Raw genomic sequence first — 23,295 nt, forward strand, 5'->3', positions numbered from 1 at the left:
GGTTAGATAAGGACTTGGGGATGACAGTGATAATGGTTGTTTTCCAGTAATTAGGGTTGTAGCCATGCAAAAAGGAATAACTGTATATAGAAAGTAGATGATTTAGAAAGGTCAGGGATTAATGTTTCATGGCGCAGTTATTTATGCCATCTATTCCGGGGGCACTATTGCTTTTAAGTCGTTTGATGGACATTTCGAGTTTGGTGGTTTGAATGGTTTGGTGATATAAGCGTTATGGATGAGAAGGTCTAAACTGAAGCTGGGAGTTAATATTTTGCGATGTTGGGATATGAAATTATTTATGTTAAGGAAGTGAGTGTTGTCAAAAGTGGGGAGGTTAGACGTTGTGAAGAAATTCTTGAGAACTTTAGCAAAAATTGTGCATTTATTCTTGTCAGTAGAAGCCATTTGGTTGTTATGTACCAAGTTGTGAGTGTTAAGATTTTGTGATGACTTACAAACCAATTTAAATTTATTCCAGAATTCTTTAGGGTGGTTGCAGAACTTGTCTATTGAGGTGCAGAAGTTTTCCCATCTAGCCATCTAGTTATTTGTTGTTGTGTTATTAGTTGTTTAATGGTATTGTTTGTTTGATTGATTAATGTTTTGAGATGGTAATTACGTGTAGAGACAAAAAGTGTACATAGACGACGTCTTTCAGTAACGTGGCGATGGATTTGAGGAGTTTAAGACCCAGTGGTGTAACGGCAGGGTGCGGACCTGAGCAGGAGTGACAGAATGGAGGGCATCGGTAATAGATTTAGTAAATTTATAAACAAGATTATCAAGGACTTGGAGGCCAGAGATTAAGGGAGAAACATAGAAGGGAGTGTTAGATAGAATAGATTTGAAAGCATCCCAGTTGGAATTGAAAAGTTAAGGGTAGGGGATGTGGGAAGAGAAAAGCAGGTAGAGTTATTAAAAAGATGGAAGGAAACAGGAAGGTGATCACCTCCAATATGATTGTTGACTTGAAAATCAGAAGTATGAGGAAGAAGGTTAGGGGTGACCATGACTAGATCAAGAATATCTTGGGAGCCGTTAACGTGTGTGTGTGTTGCATGATCGTTATTGACACCTGTTAGATTCTTCGAACGTAAAATGTTACGAATAATATGTCCGTTACGATTGTTGGTACAACAGAAGAATTCTTTGTGCTCAGAATTTAAGTCACCAAGGATTATGGAGTGTTTGTGGAGAAAATGGGGGTAGTGTAAAAAAGTGGAGTTGGGGAACTGCGATGGGCTGACGTAAATTAAGAATATGATGATGGGGAAGTTATTATGAGTTAGTTCAGCTAAAATAGTTTCATTATGAGGCTGAGTGGGAGGCTTCAGAATTTTAATATTTAACTTAGGTTTGAAAAGAAAGGCAATGTTTCTAGTGGGAGCAGAATGGGAGACAGAAAATTTTATAACCAGGGAGGGTAAAAGAATGATTGATATTTAGTAAAGTTTCACTAATTGAGATTATGTCAGAGTTTAGGGTGTTGCAGAGGTCTAAAAGCTCATATTTCTTAAAGTAAAAGCCACCTTGAATATTTATGTGTAAGAATGAAACCATATCACTCACCTGGAGGGGTACTGACCTTTCTTGCTTGAATCTAGTGGTACCATGACACTCGGATTTGGGTTGCTGATGTCTAAGAAGAACTTGGTAGAGTGGTATATCCAGAAATATAGTTGGTGGAGGGACTCGGATTTGTTTATATCACCATAAAAGCAATATCAACAACAAAAATAGCGAGCCATTCATGGAAAGCACTACCAAAACCCCTGTGTTTTTTGGGAGTAGGCTCCGAAAGTTGTTGAGCTCCGGTCTTGTTAAAAGTTGAGTTCTGGGTTTTCAGGGCTGCTGCATAGTTGACATGCTGAGCCTGGACAGATTTAGTGTTTTAATCAAGAGATTTGTCACAATTTTCAGAGTTGTAAAATAGACACCGGCTGGCAGTGATTGATAGCTACGGCTGGATTTTCCTACATCTTGTTTAACGTCACCTAAATATCCATAAGATATATGATGCGAATTAGATATGGAAAACGAGGCCAGAATATCAACAGTAAAACTTCATTCACTCACCACCACTAGAGTTAAACAAGACTCTTTTCGACTTTTTCGAAAAATCTAATTTCATTAACTTTATCGGAGCTGATTTTGTAAATTAAAAAATGTTATAAGATTTCTCGTAATTTGTTGTCGCATACAAGAGTTACCACCAGAGCTTCTCAAAATAGTGATATAAGTTTAGACTCATTATTGGTATTCTGTACTCGCTAAATATCTCTTCAAATAGTCATATACTGTCGTACGTAATTAGTTTTAATGTTTAATATAACGATTTTGTGCGTCTCCGTGACAATCTTTATATAATTTACGGCTTTAAATTTGATTATTTTGATATTTATTTTCCTTTTCAAGATTATTAATGAATGTAATATATGATATTAAATTCCTTAAACAGTAATAACCAAATTCGTTAAATAAGATAAGCCAGATATTCGAACCTTTGGTTGTCACAGTTCTCCTTCGGTGCTTAGTAATCTGCTGAGCAGACCCAAACTCGTCACATATTCTTGGGATAAAGACCGAAAACTCCGCTGACAGTAGCACTGATGAACTGACAACATGATATAGAGAGATCATATAGTTCTTTTTTGGTTTATCTGCCACTCATAATTATAACTAATTATTAACAATTGTACTTTTTATTGGAAACTTTAGCAAATGTTCATGAAGAAATTATTGCAAAATATATGTAAGTTTAAAATGAAAGTAGCATAGCGTGTTACATATTCCTCTAGAAGTTAGTGTACACTGTGAAGACTCAATGGAACTGTTTAACCTAAAGAATATTTTTATATTCTATACACCAGACAGTGAACAAGGAGTAAACATTCTTATAAAAAAATAAAATATTTTTCTATACCCTCAACCAATCCTCCGAAAATTATTCTAATTTTTCTTTTCTGGCGTTTTGACAACAATGCCATAGGTCAAAGCTTCACAGACAGAGCTCAATATACAATTTATTTTTTACCATATTCTTTTCCGTTTCTGCCATTTTAATTCTTCTTGTTTAGTTCCGCTTTTACTTGTTAGAGCAGGGGTTCCCAAACTCTTTTGGAACTCGCGACCCCTTACCTAAAAGTTTGAAATCCATGTGACCCCCTACTTAGGGCTCACTATCAGCAGCTTAATTTTTATTTTATTTTCTGTGAAGGAGACGGAAAAAAAAATATCTAAAAAATATATTTAAAAATTCTATAATTATTTATTAGCAAATTAAATCACATTGGTCCAACCTGAATTCACAAAAAGAACATATATTTCTTAAAATAATATTAACATAGGTTTGAACAGCTATCCAACCCAGCTAGTGAGATGCCTGACGTTGCATTTCAGCAGCAAGCTTTGAAATTCGTGGCCGAGCGTTTGTTAGAGCCAGTCTCATGTCATCTCCAACATCCAATCTGTTCCTATTCTTTGTTCTTATATTGACAAGAGTGGAAAATCCTGCCTCACACAAGTAGGTAGAAGCAAATGGAACAAGGACATGTAAAGCTAGCATGCTGACTTTGGAGTATGACTGATACATAGCGCACCAGAACTGAGTCATGGAGTTCACCTTGAAGAGATCACGAGCTGAAGAGTCGTTCCTTAGATCCAGAAATTCATCTTGGATATCATCTGGAATGCTGGAAACATCAATTTCAGTACAAAATGGGTTCCTTACCAGGGCCTCCTGTTTCTGTGATAGCTCAGAGAAATAACGCTCGACTTCCTTTTCTAGAGACTGAAGATGTTCGGTAATCTCATCCTTGAGGAACTGATCCAGTTGGATCTGAGACTCATCCGTCACTCCACAAAGTTTTTCAAACATAGCGATGTTTCCAAGATTGGTTTTCCGACGCCAGTTCTGCAGTTTGGAAACAAAGGCCCGAAGACTATCTTGAAAAAGGAGAACATGTGTTTCCCTTCCTTGAAGCTTCAAATTGAGCTTGTTGAGCTGGTCAAAAATGTCAGCTAGGTACGCAACCCTTGTATTCCATGCTTCATCTTCGAAGTGAGCTACAAGAACTTTCCTTTCTTAAGTCTCCAGGAAGAGCTTTATTTCATCTTTCATTTCAAAGACACGATTAATAACGTTTCCTTTAGACAACCAACGTATTGCTGTGTAGAAGAGAAGGACTTCGTGGTCAGCATTCATGTCTTTGCATAGTTCTTTGAATAGGCGAGTGTTGAGTGCTTCAGTCTTCACATAATATACAATTTTGATTACAGATTCAAGCACTTCCTGCATAGAGGCAGGGAGAGTCTTACTGACCCTTTGCTTGAAGTGCTAGCTTCTTCACTCTCGACTGGAATCCTGATTTCGATCCCAGCATAGCCGGTGCCCCATCCGTACAAACCCCACACACGTTTTCCCGTTGAACATCTTCGTCTTGAAAGAAAGTTGAAACTTTTTCCATGACATCATCAGCTTTTGTTGTGGTTTCAAGTGCACTGCAGAATAAGAATTCGTCTTTGATGTCACCTGAATTAATGTATCTCACGAAGACAAGCAACTGAGAACATGAACTTACATCTGTTGACTCGTCGAGCTGAAAGGAGAACAAAGGGGAACCCTTGATTTCAGTCAAAGCCTGTTCCTTCACATCCATAAACATTTTAGAAATGCGCCTCTGTATAGTATTATTTGACAGGGATACTTGCTGCATCTTCTTTGCACTGGCTTCTCCAAGAATAAGATTTACTGCTTTCATCATGCAGGGTTTAAGAAGTGTTTCTCCAATCGTTTAAGGCTTTTTTTGTTTAGCAATTTCGAATGCAATCTCATATGAAGCTTCCACTACGGCTGCACTCTGATGCTGAAACGACCCACTTCCATCGATTCTTTGGCTTTTAAGACACCGTTCATGCCGTTTGAAGAAATCCAAACCCTTCTTTGCGTGTTCTGGATGTTTCATCTCGAGATGACGCTTGAGTTTTGATGGTTTCATTGACTCTGCACTCAGGACAGCATGGCACAAAACACACTGTGGTTTCTCGATGCCGTCGTTGGCGAGCACAGTGGTGAAGCCAATGTTGAGGTAGCATTCTGAGTACCTGCTCCGTTTATCCATGGACACAACTCACCTCTACTGCTTACTTATCTACTTGTTAAAATAAAATAAAAATGTTGAATAATGAACGCTTTGGCAACTGTACATCTTACACTGACTACTTGTGGGGGGTGCAGGTAGAGTAATGATGAGGTAAGTATTGGGAGGGAAGGGAGCGTGGCCAGTCGCGCGATTCGTCATCCACCAATCAGCAACGGACATGTGACTCACGTGTCGACAGCGAGCACAAACACAATCACAGCTAAACATACACACAAGCATACGTACATGCGCGCGCACTCACATACTCGCTACTCACTAGTACACATATACATACAGTTGCAGACACATACACATTCATACACGCACATTCACTCACAGGCACGCATACATACACCCATAATATCACCTAATGACATTGAACTAACGTAGTACACGTTTTGCTTTGCACCGTGTAAAAAAATGTAAGAGCATGAAAATGTAATTAATGAAATAAAATTAATGTTATCCCAAGCTTCTTCTAATAAGGCTACGCGACTCCCCTGCCAAGGCGACCAACCAGTTTGGAACCCCTGTATTAGAGTTGTTAACCTATCGTAACTTGCCTGTACTCCATCTATACTTATTCTACTTTTTAACGCTTTGAGAAGCCCTTAATCGGGTAAACGGTGCCACTTTTTATCCCAAAGATTTCCTTGGTTTACTTTCTATATTCAGTGCTTCTTTCTTGGTATAAATCATGGTGTTATATTAAACACTCACTATTGTACCAATATGATATTCTTATGACGATCTACGTGAAGTACCCGTAAAAATATTTTACTGACGATCCATCTGAAGTACTAATATTGATATATTAACGAAAAAATGGATGATGTTCTTCTCCTCCTGGCCGTTAGAAATACATCGTTGAGTGCTCGAGCTCCGTTTCTCCCGTAATAACCTGTCAGGGCTTTATTTTGTAATTATATATTTAAAAACGGCTGGTATGAATAAAGAAAGCACTAACAGAGGAGCGAACAACGTTTCGACGTTTTCGATCATAGTCAGGTTCACAAAGAAAGATAGGGTTACTGACCGGTAGCTAAACACTTGTTTGAAGGCGGTTGTGTAATTGAGTGTAGGAACATAGAGGACGTGCTTAGACCCATAAATAGACTTTCTCAGCAACCAATTAGCAACCCTCATAGAATTCACCACGATGAAGACAAACTTCACGTTCAACAACCACAACTACATGCAAACAAATGGCTTAAGTATGGGCAACCCAGTATCACCAGTTCCAGCCAATATTTGTATGACACAAGTTGAACACACACACACACAGTTAACACAGCATTACATCCACCACTTTATTAGTACAAATATGTAGACGACACGATTGCGGAATTCACATCCACAGAACACGCACTTAACTTTTTCAGTTACATTAACTCTATACATCCCAACATTAACTTCACATGAGAACGGAAAGAAACCAATCACATATCATATCTTAACCTCAAAACTAGAAGAACCGATACACAATTTGAAACAGGAATCCAACGAAAAATCACCCATACTGGACTATACATTCCTTGGAACTCAGCACATAAAACAAAACAAAAACTCAACATTCTAAGAAACCAAATAAACACAGGCATAAAACTATGCTCACCAGATAAAATTAACGACGAATTAGACAAAGTAAAACAATACTTCATCAACATCAATAAGTTTCCTCCACAAACCGTAGAAAACATTATACGGACACATCTAGACAGAGAGCAAAATCAGCCAACAAAAGTAAATATATCTCACGAATCAAAAAACTCGCGAAACCACATACTGCTGCATGCCATATATTCTCGACATCAGCAGAAAAATAACCAACATTTGGCAAAAACTAGTAACAAAATGTGACATTCCAGTTAATACCAAATTTATTCAAAAACCAGGCACAAAACTGAGGTTTATACTGTGTAAAAAACTACACTGACATACACCAGACCAATATTATTTATAAAATACAATGTGATAACTGCCACGACTTTTGTATTGGAGAAAGAAGTAGAAAAATGGAAACCAGATTCAAAAAACACAAAAAGTCATCTTCGCACGTTTTCGAACACTACAAATCAAACAAATACAACATAACCATAGAAAATACCCAAATACTAAATAAAGAAACAAACATAAACAATCGCAAAATTAAAGAAGCCTCACTTATACAACAATTCAAGCCCAAAATAACCTGATACAAAGGAACACCTTTATACCTGTATTAATAAATACAGCCAACATCTAAACATGCCCTCTACATTCCTACACTCAATTTCAAAACCGCCTTCAAACATGTGCTCAGCTACCGGTCAGTAACCCTGTCTTTCTTTGGGAGCCTGACGATGACCGAAGAAGGTCAAAACGTAGTTCGCTCCACTATTGGTGCTTTCTCTACCCACACAAGCCTTTTTTAAACATATAATTTTCTCTACAAGTGGGGTTCTCTTCACCCCAGATTATTATTTTGTAAGGTATTACCGTTTGTAGGCAATGTATTACCTACTCACATTTCACATTCACTTTGACGGCCCAGCATGGCCAGAGGGATTAAGGCGTTCGACTCGTAATCTGAGGGTCGAGGTTTGCAGTGAACATGCTTGCCCTTTCAGCCGTGAAGGCATTATAATGTGACGATCAATCCCACTATTCGTTAGTAAAAGAGTAACCCAAGAGCTGGCGATGGGTGTTTATAACTAGTTGCCTTCCCTCTGGTCTTGTACTGCTAAATTAGGGACGGCTAGCGCAGATAGCCCTTTTGTAGCTTTGTGCGAAATTCAAACAAAGAAACAAACACTGACTTTAATTGTAATTATAGCTTAGCACCAGATGTATAAATAACACAAAGTAGCACTGTACTTATGTCTCTTGCTGTAATGAAACAAAACCCAAATTAATCTTGAAGTTGAAATTGTAACTTAGTTAGCAACTATACAAATTACACAAACTAAACATATAGCATATGATCCCTTTACATATAACTCAGCAGCTGGTAACAGTGTAATCAAATTCACTCTTGCTATCATTAACATTCTGATGCGCTCTTGACAACATCAACATCAGCTGTGAAAATTGTAACAGTTCTCAAGTTAATAACCACCAATGCAAACTACAAACCACATAGATAGCTAACCCTAAGTTAACCACACACATCCGAATTGACAACGTATAAATAAAAGTTGACACACTATATCACGTTGAAGACTCTTTGGTTGGCTGGTTGGTTTGGTGTTTTATGGAACAAAGCAGCTAGGCTATCAGTGCCAAACAACTGGTAAAAAATTAAAGTAAATTTAAAAGAATTCATAAAAGGAAATTAAGGTAAAACAAAACAAAGTTTAAAAAGATAAATATCATAAAACCAATGTTTACATCCAGTCTACAGAGGTAAGAGATAAACTGCAGCAACACAATTTGTAAAGGACTTTCTCTAGCATAATTGTAATTATCATAACTCACCAGGAAGACTAACAGGTAAGTACAAAAACCACCGTCAGTCACCTGAAGTTGGCCTTTCTAGTCCTGGTTCCAAGTTATTTGACGTTACGGTCATTTTCTAATTTCAAATCGAACTAGTGGTACTAACAGGGTGTGAACCAACATAAAGCAATTCCAGGGCCAGTAGAGAACCAAGCGAGTCAATATAAATAGTGCAGTTTGAGTACTGCTCAGCTGCTATGTGATCCAGAGCAAGAGAAATGGCATACAGTTTAGCAGTGAACACAGGAGCTGTAAATGGGATTCTATGTGCAACCACCAAACCACAACAAACCATGGCAGAGCCCACACAGTCATCTGATTTCGAACCATCTGTACATATAGGAATGGAAGGATGGTTCAAAAGATGTTCAGCAAATAGCAGTCAGTATTTCCAATCAGGAGGGTCTGCTTTTCTCAGATGACTTAAAGATTGGTCACATTTCGTAGGGCTCCATATTGAGAGGGGTTAGTGGGCACCGAAATACTTTTTTCTTTATTATGGACACCCCTCAAATAAAAGAAAATAAACAAGCATCACAACATAGAGAAAAATCCAACTACTGGCCAACGACCATGCATTGATGACTATGTACAGTCAAACTCACAACTTGAATCTGTCCCGCGATTTTTAATTATACATTATTTCACTGAAAAACCCTTGGAGCAAATGTCTCCATTTTTTATTCAGAAGGGTTTGGAAGGGCTTGCTAGCCCTCCTAAATCGGTAAAAAATTTACGATCTGGGGACATTTCAGTAGAAACATCTTCTTCACAACATTCCAAACTCCTCTTGAAATCAAAGGCCACTGGGGATGTACCCATTGAGGTTACTCCTCATTCTACTTTGAATTCTTCCAGAGGAGTCATAGTTGAGAGGGATTTAAAGACAATTCTTGAGTCAGAGACCCTCGCAGGTTTCACCAGCCAAGGTGTTACAGCCGTGTGCTGAATTTTAACTCGTAAAGACAAGATTATGGAGCCGACAAATGTTCTAATATTAACATTTACAAAAACGCGTTCTCCTATCACAATCAAAGCAGGATGTCTGAATTCTAAGGTATGTCCTCATATTTCCTAACCCTGTTAGATGTGTCCATTCTCAACGATTTAGTCATTTAAAAACATCTTGCCATAGTTCCTTGGCATGTGCCCATTGTGCTGGTAAAGACCATGATGCCTTTGAATGCAACTACAACCGCATTGTATTAAATGTAAGGGTCCACATCCTTCCTATTTTACTTCTTGCCCGAAATGGGTAGAAGAGAAACAAGTACAACGTCTTAAGACAGTTCATAATATTACTTAACCCGAGGCTCGGAAATTACTATTCCCAATTCCATCTTGGACTTATGCTGTGTTAATCCATTCCACTACTACAGTAGGAGACCAGATAGACCTTTCTGTGCCTCCCACAGAATCCTTAACAATGCACCTTAAACTCTTACCCACCAAAATAAAAAAAGTTAACAAATCTGTGTCTACTTCTATTTCTGTCCCTACCACATCTTCCAACTATTGCCCAATTTCACCTTGTTCAAGCACAGGTTGAATAATATTACTTACCCCGAGGCTCGGAAATTACTATTCCCAATTCCATCTTGGACTTATGCTGTGTTAATCCATTCCACTACTACAGTAGGAGACCAGATAGACCTTTCTGTGCCTCCCACAGAATCCTTAACAATGCACCTTAAACTCGTACCCACCAAAATCAAAAAAGTTAACAAATCTGTGTCTACTTCTATTTCTGTCCCTACAACATCTTCCAACTATTGCCCAATTTCACCTTGTTCAAGCACAGGTATTTCCATGGGGTATTCCTCTCTTGCCACCCCAAAAATGAAACAAACCATTCGTTTACACGATCAATCACTGGAACGCATGCCTATAAAAACCGACCTGCCTATTCAATCCAGAGTAGAATCAACAAAGGGTGACAGACCCACATCCAATAAAACAAAATGCAGTCGCAAGCAGAAGATCTCTTTGCCATATTCTCCTCCAAAATAAGTATATATGGCCATGCTAATTCAATGGAACTGTCGAGGTTTTCAATCAAATGTGAATGACGTCAAGAATTTGATTGACCTTTATGATCCCAAATGTCTTTCTTTGCAGGAAACATTTTTAAAACCTACTAATACAGTCACAATTCGACAATACTCTTTATATAGAAATGACAAGTCATGTGTAGGACAAAAGCATGGGGGAGAAAAACTGCTGGTTGATCAGTATGTTCCCACCCGGCCCTTGTCACTAAATATGTCCTTGGAGGCTGTAGCTATCCGTGTTTCCTTGGGTCATACCATCACTGTTTGCTCTCTGCACCTAACCCCTGGAAAAAGTTATAATCAATCAGACCTTGATGTCTTCATTGAGAAACTGCCAACCTCTTTTTAATTTTGGAGGATCTTAATGGGCATAATCCCCTCTGGGGTGGTTTAGTATTGATGTGAGAGTTCTTGCTATAGAGCATATGCTCTTGAAACAACCTGTGTCTTCAATACTGGCTCTTACACTTATATTCATGCACCCAGCCAGTCATTTACTGCTATAGATCTTTCTATCTGCTCCCCTTCACCTTTCACTTGCTTTTCGTGAGAGATTGACATCAATCCAAGAGGTGATTACCATTTTCCTATCATATTAAGAGAAAATGGCCATGGTCAGTGCCACCCAATCCAGGTGCCACGGTGGAGGTTAGATCAGGCCAGCTGGCCTTCTTTCACTGCTTTCTCTGAACTTGATCCTGTCATCTTATGTAAATCATTGATAGATGATTGTGTACCAATAGTAACTAACTATATTGTACAAGCAGTTGCTTAGTGCATCCCCAAATCCTAGACATATTTCCCATGACATCCACACCCTTGGTGTAATTCTGCTTGTTATATAACACAAAACACTCAGAAACGTGCTTGGGAAAAATTTCGTAGATATCCCACGCTTTCAAACTGCATTGCATTTCAGCAGGCCCGTGCACATGCTCGGCGAGTTAGACGTCAAAGCCAGAAGGAATCTTGGATTAAATACACCTCCAGAATTTCTTCAACCACCAGTTAAATAGTCGTATGGGATAAGATCTGAAAGGTGAGTAGGCAGAATACTTCTGCCCCTCTCTATCTTAATATCTAATGTCCATGAAGTTGCTAATGCTCATAGCATTGCCAATACCTTTGGAAAGAGGCAGATGTTCAACTCTTCAAACTCATCCCCTTCTTTCGTAGCTATTAAAACACGAGTTGAACATCTGCCTCTTTCCTTTTTGACTGATCATCCCTATGACTACCATCGCCCTCTTACACTGATGTAAGAGATGTCATGCCACCTTTCTCCTGCCTCTCTCACTATTCTCCTGGTTGCCTTTAACTGGATGTGGCAGGAGAATGTCTTTCCTGATGCTTGACACCAAGCTATTGTACTCCCTATTCTTAAACCTGGGAAGGATCCAAAGATTCCTTCTAATTACCGTCAAAGTTGTCTCAGTAAAATCTTAGAGAGGATGATTAATGCTCGTCTTGATTCCTTGAATCAAACAACCTTCTCTCATCAACTTAGTGTAGTTTCCGAAAACAACGCTCCATAACAGACCACTTAATTCGCCTTGAAATATCAATCAGAGAAGCCTTCTTCAAGTGACATCTTGTTTCTATTTTTTTTATTTAGCGAAAACTTATTATACAACATGGAGATATGACATCTTGCAAGACCTTCACTCATATGGATTGCGTGGCATTTTGCCACTTTTTACTAAACATTTTTCAATGAACCACCGATTCCAGGTCTGTGTGGGCTCAACGCTTTCACATTTTTCCCACAGGAACTTGAAGTTCCTCAGGGTTGTGTTATGAGTTTCACACTTTTCATTATAAAGATTAATGCTATCGGTGAACAGTAACCCCTACAATTGCAAATGGTCTTTTCTTTGACAACTTCCACATCTCGTGTCGGTCATCAAGCATGAGGTTTATTGAGTGGCAGCTACAAACTGCAATCAATCATATACTTAATGGACCACAATAAATGATTTTCAACTTCATCTCTCTGAAACTGTTTGTGTATATTTCTTCCATCAATGGGGTATTCATCCAGATTCAGAACTTCGTATTGCTGATGTTGTATTTCCTGTCGTCCCTGAGAAAAAGTTCTTAGTTCTTATATTTGACTGTAAATTAAACTTTATATCACATATCAAGAAACTTCGTGTCAAATACATAAGAGCACTGAACATCCTCTGCATCCTCTATTCCACCTCTTGGAGAGTGGACAGATACTCCACAATTAAAATTTATCGTGTCCTTATCCATCCAATAGTCTATAGGTTATGGTTCTACCAGAACTTCAGCACTGAAATTGTTGGATCCTATCCATCATCAGGGGCTTTCAGCTTTGCACTGGGGCCTTTCGTACTTCTCCAGTTCAAAATTTATATGTGAAGTCCGTGACCCCCTCTATATATTCACCATTTGCAACTGTCTCTTACGCATGCTTCCAAACTTCAATCTTTACCACAGCATCCAACTTGGAATTGTGTTTTCCATCCACAGTGGGACAGAAGTTTTATAATAGAATATATGCCATTGTTCCTTTTAGCCTTCGTATTTAGGCACAATCAGAAAAATTGGATTTATCTTTGAATAGCGTTGCAGTATTCACAGAACGGCCTATTCCACCATAGCTAATTACTATCCCCAACTGTGACCTATCTTTGAGTCATTTGAGGAAGGCAGATATTCTTGATTGAAAATATTACTCTTTCTTTGCTGAACATCTCTCAAACAATCCATCCATTCCCATATATACAAATGGTTCAAAATCAGGTGACTCTGTAGGTTCATGGGTTTTTACAGTTTAGTAGTAGCACACAGAATCCCCTCTACAGTTTCTGTGTTCACTGCCAAATTGTATGCCATTTCTCTTGCCCTGAATCATATTGAAACTATGCAATATACGAATTGTACAATATATACTGACTCACTCAGCTGCTTTTTGGCCCTAACATCATTCCTATTATTATCACTATCCAAAACAAACTGGTCCATCTCTCTCTATAATCTACATATTTTCAGTTGTTTGTATACCAGGTCACGTTGGTATTCGTGGGAGTGAGCTCGCTGACAGAGCAGCAAAGTTCGTCTGCTCTGACTCTATGACCACCATACCTGTTCCATACATGAACTATGGTCCAGTTATCAAAACCATACTGATTGGCAGTCAACTAGGAGTGTCCAACGAAATAATAAGCTTTTTTGAAATCAAACCTTCTTTACCTCTTTGGCCACCTTGTTTCTGTAAAGATCGAAGGGATAAAATTGTTTTGGCTAAGCTACGCATTGATCACAGTTTTTAACTCACCACTTCCTTTTATCTGGTACTTATGCACCAATGTGCAGTTTGTGTGCCACTAAGATCACAATCATATATATTTTATTATCAAGCCATCGTTACAACCGAGAGCAACGACTCCATTTTAAATATATTTTTCAGGTTGGTTTGCCCTTCACATTAGCCAATGTCATAAGTAATACTGCCCACCTCACTCACGTTTTTACATTTTTAAGAGCCATTGGTCTTTTTAACTTAAGGTTTTTATTGGACTATATACCGTTTTAGCGTGATTTCTTTTACACATTTTAATTTTCATTTTGACCTGAACCTAGAATCGTTCTGTCAAACTGACACGAACTTGGAATCTCCTGTACATTAAGAAATGTTTAATAAAAAATGGGCAAGTGGCCACATAACTCATATATATAGAGGTCTCGCAAAATGCCATACCTCTATGTTGTTTCATAAGCCTTTTCAATGTCAAAGAATATTGATACAAGATATTATAGTTTGAGAAAGGCTTCTCTGATTGACGTTTCAAGTCGAATCAGGTGGTGCATGGTGGAGCACTGTCGTCGCACCCCACACTGGGTGGGCGAGAGGACGTTATTTGATTCGAGGGACAAAACAACACGAGCATTAACCATCCTCTCTAAGGTCGTACAGAGTCAACTCTTCAAAACAAATGGATGGTAGTTTGAAGGAATCGTAGATCCTTCCCAGACTTAGAGAAAAATAGGACAATAGCCTGGTGCCAGGCATCAAAAAAAGCATTCTCCTACCAGATCCAGTTAAAAAACAATCAGAAGAATAGCAAGAGAATCAGGAGATAGTGTAATCATCAGGTCCAACCGATGTAATGTCAGACCAATGAAGGGCCAGTTTGAGTTCTGCCAGTGTAAAGGGACGATTATAGTCACAGACACAATCAGCTCGAAAGGAAGGAGGTGATTGCTCTGCACGAGTCTTGATAGCTAAGAAGGTGGGGAAAGAAACAGAGTGCTAGATACCTGGCAAAAGTTTTCACCTAGGTATCAGCTAATTCCTGGTCATCAGAGAGCAAAATTGAGAAGGATACATTGACCTTTCGAATCTTGTCCCATATGATTTTGGAACTTGTGGAAGAAGATATGCTAGTTGTGAACGTAATCCAAGATTCCTTCTGGCTTTGACATCTTAACCACCCAGCTTATGGAGCGACTCCTCCTATCAATATCAATACTTCCCCAAGGGGGGAAGATGTCCACTAAAGTCCCTAGAATTAAAAAGGGAGATGGCAATTGTACAATGAGAGCATCAAGATCTGATTGATCACAAATCCCTCCAAGCGACAGGTAGAGAGAACAAACAGTGATGTAAACCCAAAGAAACACGGATGGCTATGGCCTTCAAGGGTGTGTCGAATGGCAAAGACAGGATGGACACATGCTGATCAAGCAACAGTGCCACCCTCCATGCACTCACTCATCACACAGTCTCTGATTTTTGTGCAAAGAAAACCACCGAAAGATGCCTGTATCGGCAGGTTTCAGAAATGTTTCCTATAAAGAAAGACATATAGGATAGTAGGAAGCAATCAGTGTTTTGATGTCATCCAGAATACAATGTAAACTTTGACTGTTCCATTGTATCAAAGTGGCCGTTTTTATTTATGTGTAGGCAAATGGGGTGGAGAACTCTCTTCTGTTTACGACCACGTCTTTTTTCTTTACTGTCTTTGTTCGAGGGAGGTCTCTCAACCTCCATGGATCCTGCCCTAGGTCGATTGGGCAGGTATTTGTCGTTGAAAGAGGATTCAACGACTGAGAATTTGAACGAATGATCGTTTTGCATCTTGGGGTGGGAGAAGAAGATGTACTTGAGGAAATGTCCATACACTGGAATCAAAGAAAGTGGACATTGGAATTTGCTAGAATGTGTGTTAGTGACAGAGATGGGTATTGAAATTGATTTATCACGTTTTTAACCATGGAGGTCAAAAGACTTTTCATTTGGTTTGAGAATGATTCTTTTGGAGGCACAGAGATTCGCCTGTACTTTCACAGCAGTAGTGGAACAAAGTGCAGCAGCATACGTCCAAGATGAAGTGGTGGACAGTAACTTCAAGCCTCAGGGTAAGTAATATTTTGAATTGTTTTCAAATGCTGCACCTCTTTTTCTTCCAAAAATTTAGAGCAAGAACGAAAGTAGGATGGGTGACAGCCATTGCAATTGACGCAACGAGGGTCCATTTCACACTCATAGGCATAGTGGTCCTTGGCACTGAAACAAGAACACGTCAAGGAACCACAACATGACGTCTTCGAATGACTGAACCGCTGACACTGGAAACATTTAAGAGGGTTTGCAATGAATGGCCATACCCCACAATTAAGATAATCTGCCTTGATGATGGTAACTGGACGTGGTGATGTAAATGACATAATGAGGACATTGGTCGGCATCATAATTCCATCTTTGAAAGTGGAGATACGTCAAAGTGCAGAAACTTCTTGGGCAGAGAAACCAGCGAGAATCTCTGATTCTGAGATGTTCTTCAAATTCCTCCTCGTGATTAATTCAAAGTAGCATGAGGTGTAACCTCAATAGGTATATCCCCAATTGCCTTTGAATGCAAGATGAGTTCACTGTGTTGAGATGTGGATGTTTTCACCAATATATCACCAGATTTAAGCTTCTTTACTGACTTTGGTACTTCTGTGGTACTTCAGACAAATATCTTTAAATGCTGCAACCACATAGTAGACTAAATATTGGATCTATATTTATAAAGTAAATATAATTAGGTGTTTGAAGGAACTAGTCCACACATCACAATTATTCCTCATTAATTTCTCTAGTTTTCTCTGCAGATTTACAATAATTAATAGTATGATAATCAGCATGTACAACCTCGTATCTAATGATTTATTAAAAGGCATCTGCCAGGTGTTAGACTAGCTCCAAATCTCCCCAAAGCTTTAACACCTTTGGTGTACAATTTAAATGACTAGTTAAGTCAGAGGTTGAAGAAATTGATGGGTCAAAGACAGCGAGAATTCTGTGTTGTATGATGTCAACCCAACTAATTAAGATGCTTGAGATCAACCTCGTTATAATTATGACTAAACTTTACTACCTAACTAGTAATTAGGACATTTGGTTGATTAATAAATCTACAACCAAGAGGAAAGTGTATTTCATGCTTTCTGAACCATTTAGTGGTCGGGCACGGTAGGATATTAACAAAATATTATGTGATAAACACGTGTGGAGGATAGCCGATATCATTGTAGGTAATGTCTAGAATATTAACAGTGTTTCATAGTAGGATTTCTCAAGACATCGTTTGATAGACTCGTGATCGTAAAACAGCTGATGTTACTAATGTCTGGAACATTAATAACCGGAATGATTAGAAATTGTTGCTAGTTTTTGATGCATCTGTAAGTTGAAAGGACGTTATTTTCTGAGTACTGGCAGAACCTCATACTGAATATTGATACAAGTTTATGTGAAAAAGATCTTTAGAATACTAGTAAATAACCAAGTGAAAATTTAGGTACTGTTCGTACACTATACGATATCTTTTGATACGTGCATCATCACTGAAAAGATGTTTCATTAGCTATTTGTTTTTTCCATGATCTCAATTAAAACGGATTAGTCAATGGATTGATGACAGCATGGCGTTGTAATACATAAATTGCTAGCATTAATCCTTTCAAAGACAGTACTTTTGTTTTCTGTTGATCTTCGCATTTAGACTAAGAATGTGTATCCGAATGTGTTTTCACTAATGCTGTAGTTGGTAACTAAAATGCATAAACAGGTTGACTGATTTTTTATTAAAAATTTTTGTTCGTGGAAATTGTTTGTTGTTCCAGTTATATACACTCTTCAAAACAATAACTGCAAAAGGGACATTTTTGTTATTTTAAAGAGAAATATGTGTAATAATGTTACAAGCTCATAGTATGTGATGTTACACGTGTTAAGGCACTGATTGTCAGACCAAAATGACAATAAAAGTCATGCACTTTGAAAACGGAGGAAAACATCGGATTTTTCGCCAAAACGCATGCGTGTCCAATAAATTTGTTTGAGAGATCTGCATGTTCTGCAAGTGCAACATGTGCAAAATCCCTATAAAAGTGGCGGGTTCTTGGTTTCTTTAGCTCAGTGTTAAGCCACCGACACGCAATACAGTTACGCCAAGACTGACTGAAGCACAACGCAACAACGCCATTGGTCACTTGGAAGCAGGCGAATCTCGATCAGATGTTGCCAGAGCTGTGAATGTCCACCCAAGCACCATCACAAGGCTATGGAATCATTACCAACAACATGGATCAACTCGTGACCGTTCACGATCTGGCAGACCTCGTGTGACCACAACCGCACAAGATTGCTACATCCGGTTACGTCACTTTCGGGATAGGACCACCACTGCAACGTCTACTGCCTCAACCATACCGGGACTGCATAGGATTTCCAATCAGACCGCACGCAACCGTCTACGAGATGCAGGAATCCGACCTCGACGTCCAGGCAGAGGCGTCATAATCACCCAGCAACATCGTCAAGCACGGCTGCAGTGGACTTGGGCACATCGGGTATGGCCTCATCGACGATAAAGTCATGTTTGGTTCAGCGACGAATCACGTTTTATACTTTGTAGGCAAAATGGAAGGACCCGTGTTTACCGTCACCGAGGTGAACGTTTTGCAGGAAAATGTGTGCAGAATGGTGACAGATTTGGTAATGACAGCGTCATGATGTGGACTGCCATCGTCTACAATGCCAGAACAGACCTTTTGCACATTCGAGGGAATCTTACAGCTCAACGATACGTCGACGAGATTCTTTGGCCCCATGCACAACCCATCATGGTGAACGTCAACGACGTTTTTCAACATGACAACGCCCGTCCTCACACAGCCCGACTCACCACTGTCTTCTTGAGACACCACGACATCAACGTTCTTCCCTGGCCCTCCAGATCACCAGATTTAAACCCCATTAAACATCTGTGGGACAAGTTGGACCGACGTCTGTGACGGCGACAACCTTAACCGCAGACTCTACCTCAGCTTGCAGCAGCTTTGCAGGCTGAGTAGAGAGCCATTCCACAGGATGTGATTTGTCATCTCATCGCTTCTATGGGCAGGAGATGCTAAGCAGTTATTGATGCTCACGGGGGGCATTCTCGTTATCGACGTTGAGTGACGTTAAACTTCAACTAGTGAGCATGGACTTCGCCTTTGCAGACTTTGGATGTTCAGTAGAGAATGTGCAAAGCTTCACACATGTCATACAGAACTACCCGGAATAAATTTGTTAACAATTTGTCTCATATTTTGCCTTTTGCGTTTCTTTTTTTGAAGAGTATATTTTACGAAGATAAGAGTTAAGTTGTTTACCAGCTTATAAATGACAGGTAGCAAAATGGTTAAGATATATTAGTAGCAGTGACTTAGCTGGCGTGAGATATTACTGGGATTAGGCCAAAAAATGTCGTTTGCAGGAGAATATTCAATAGAATTTGCGATCTTTATGAGCAAGAAAGTGAGAAAATATATATTTAATTAGTTGTACTCATCATTAGATTAATTGTTAGTTTCACTCTAAATGGGAACTTGCTCTTATTGGAAGTTGATATTAAGTACACTCACATACATGTACACGTGTGGCTTATCTTATTTTTCGCTTGTAACTGTTTTAATAATCTATTCAGTTGATTGATTTCCGAAGCACTGGCTTTTGATTCGTTGAAGTCTATTCTCTTGGTATGGTTGTCACGCATTACTAACTTATTATTAACCACGGTGTACTTCAGTGCCTATTCATTACATGTTATCTATGTTCATATATCCTGATGTAATGCAATAGCTCTAGCTCTAAGTGATAATCTATTCAAATACAGTTTGTTTGTTTTCATTTAAAGCGAAGTCCGAAATAAGCAGAAAGGGTGGGTATTTTCTGCGTTTAATGCGATCAGTTCATCTCTTTATGCTAATAAGAACCAAAATCCCTATTTTTGAACACCTTTCAAAGTTTTGGAATTGTTTTATAGATCAGGTTAAGCGTTGTTTTCAAAAAAGTGGGGATTTTTTAGGTCTTAACATGATTATCAAACTATTGATGAAAGCAACGATTTTAAAAGAAAACATCAAGGATTTCTGGAATTTCTAATTATCAGCTAATTACAAGCTTTCTAAGGATTTAGTTTTAGTGGTATGAACCATTGATATCCAGCAGATAAGTTTAAAAGTATCTACCAAATGCAAATTCCAGAAATGATATGCACATAATACATTAAACATGGATGATAAAAGAAAGTAACACAATTAAGTGAACAAACAAACTGTCTATTTGCATAGAAAAGTATTTGTAGTTAAGTGTTTCACCTACTGGTCAGTCTTTAATTCTGCTATGACTTAACTGGCTGCTGGAGTAAAAGAAATCTTTCTTCAAAATGAACTAAACTGGACAAAGGATATTCTTTTATGTCTACTCAGAAACATAACAAAACAAATTCTGTTTTTTGCTAAAAGTGCAGTATACCAGAATCCAATGTTATGTTCATCATCAGTTGTTCCAAATAACACATACTCAGAGACAGGATAACACAACTCATGCAAATTTGTGACACCTTTTGAGATAGGCATGCCACTTCCTAGGGAAAACAGTCACAGAACTATATTAAGTGTTTGTAACCATTAGTGAATGCAACCTTTAATTCAGCAAGTCCCAAGTAATGAATATGTTTTCAAATATGAAAATATTATGTTTATCTAAATGAGAAGAAACCAAAGAAATCAGAACTTCAATTATTAAAGAATAATTGGTTAGGAAATCTTTTTTTCTATTTAAGAATATGTATTTAATAACATTTCACTTCTTTCATTTCAGCAGTTTTACAAGGCTTATTGCCAACACCGACGTGCTGAGAATTACAGGCGGTCATTTGTCTACCAGAAGAAGTATTTGTTAAAACTAATAAATGGATATCAAACAACAGAAATTGTAACTGCTGCCCTGCTTGCCAAAATTATTTAGGAACCCATTTATAACCACCAAACTGTTTTGTCTCCTCTGTCATTATTTTGATCTGCAACATATGCTATTATAGCACTTCGTTGTATGCTTTATCTGGTGAAACGATGGAAAAAAGCTGTGTATATCTATTCAACCAGCAACAGTGCATGTGCAACAGAAAGGACCACCATATTCTGCCATTGAACAAAATTATAACTTGTATTATTTGTACGTCCTTGTTCCATGTATCTTTCCAGATTTGTGTTTTAAGAAATTAAAGAAACAGTGTACATAAATTTATATTGTATTATCTCTGAACATTGAGGAAATTATTTCTGTACATTTGCCAAAATCTTGATTGTAACATCTAATTATTTGTGAGTAACTTTTGATATTATTATTTGATTTAGATAATTTATAATAAATTTCAGTCAATTCTCTGTTTAAATGGTTTACATTTTGTTCTAACTCACATAACATAATGACAACATAATATGCAATTAACATATTTACACAAAATAACTAAAGTATTTGAAATAACAAAAAAAGAGTGTATAAGCTAACAATTTTTTCAGATGGGCCACAAAATGTAGAGGCACACATGGCATAGTGGTTGATTCACAATTCATATACTGCTCCACACTTTGGAGCTGTGAGTGTATTATAAGAATGATTGTACAATTTTACACAAACAATGTCAAAAAGTAATAAATGTAACAGTCAGAATACCTTATAATTAAATAATATTTAATTCATTTACCATTAATAAGAAGAAAATTAAATGTTAAACATTTAAACAAGAACAGTGATTTTCTAAATGTGAACTGATTTATGAACAAGTTTCTGAATATTCACACATAGCTGGTGATATATGCAGTCAAGAGAGTAACTCTTATGACCACTTTATTAAACGTATACAAAGTAGAACACTAAACTTGGGTTAGTTATTTTGTAGTAAAAAAACAAAATAGGTTAGTTGGTGGGCCAAGTATTAACAAATGCTGTTTAAAACATAAACCGGAAGACATAAAGCCTTACATAAAATAGTTACAAGTTGGAAAATAATGATAACACAATAGTAGATATTAAACTAGAAAATGATTTATTTGACAAACTTACAACCTAAACACTTAATAAGGTAATACGTTTGATGATGAATGTACTTTCATAAGTAACTATTTAAATATCAACTAATGAAAGGTCATACTTTCATGTTCAGTTGGAAACACAATAAAACTATATGTCTCTATTTTTTTCTCTAAATATTCTAATTGGATTCATGGATCCATGGTCACAACAGGTCATTAGTCAGGATTAGTCATTCATATAGCATCTTCACCACTATTGTCCACCCAACATGTAATGTTTCTGTCTCCCACAAATCCTTATATTTCAAGACTTAGTTTTAAGGCTATCAAAGTTTTTTTTTTATTTGAAAGTTGAGAGAGAGTCATTCCAATCATTTTCAGGTTTTGTTCCCCTTGGATTTTTGGTCTAAAAACACAGGACTCTGGGATCCAGGAATCAATATAGATGAAAAAGATAGATAACCTTCACAAATGACTCATTTCTCAATCTGAGTTGCCATTTTTAATAAGATTGTATATGTTCAGTGTCATCAGCTCCTTTCTGCAAATTATCACACTGATGGCATCCCACCAGTATTAGTTTTTGTGCACAAGGGTTTGGTACAGTTCGGGATTCTTACCTTCAAACTTTCATTGGTATTACATGGGTTTTGATGAATTGTACCTTTTTTGTTCATCACCTTCACTCCCTAGCCCTGTACACACATTATTCCATGGATGACTGGTTACTGTTGATACAATCTCATCAAATGATTCAGAACATTAACCTAGATTCTACTTTCAGAAACAACCTAGGCAGGCGTCATTTTTAGAGTTGAGACATCTGTTCTTGTTTCATCACAACATGTTGCAGTTAAAGTATTTTTATCATGTTTACCAATTCGACTCAGATGACTCCCAACTAACTCCATGCTATGGAACAAGAAGTTTGTCTCTTTCTCATCTATCCTTCTTTCACTGCAAGGATGGTTATTTTGCTTTTGGCAATGTCAGCATCATTTGAATTCCTCATGCCTTTGGGGCAACCATATAAGAGATCTTTTCAATGGTCTCTGTGCAACCACTGGATCATGAACAACAACTCACTGGATTCCCCAGTTTCCTTATTCAGGATCATTCTATTTTATCTTGAGAAGCAGTTACATCAGCACAATACCAAGATATGGATTCCTCTGCTACCAGCTTGTCCAGTGATATATACATCTTCTTGAATGCCTTGCTTTAGTGATGAGGTGCAT

At 37.9% G+C, this 23,295-nt stretch overlaps 1 protein-coding gene across 1 annotated transcript in view; it reads right to left on the bottom strand.

The window, feature by feature from the left end:
- The window catches only part of LOC143252288 (uncharacterized), a 31,345-nt gene that overhangs the window by 7,154 nt on the left and 896 nt on the right, over positions 1-23,295 (bottom strand). Inside the window, exons 2-3 of the mRNA XM_076504189.1 lie at positions 2,505-2,617; positions 1,573-1,997 (exon numbers count right to left, since the gene is read on the bottom strand). The gene's annotated coding sequence lies outside the window, so the exon portion shown is untranslated. The remainder of the gene's footprint in view (positions 1-1,572; positions 1,998-2,504; positions 2,618-23,295) is intronic.

Source organism: Tachypleus tridentatus, chromosome 6, assembly GCF_004210375.1.
Source record: "Tachypleus tridentatus isolate NWPU-2018 chromosome 6, ASM421037v1, whole genome shotgun sequence".
Lineage (NCBI taxonomy): Eukaryota > Metazoa > Arthropoda > Merostomata > Xiphosura > Limulidae > Tachypleus > Tachypleus tridentatus.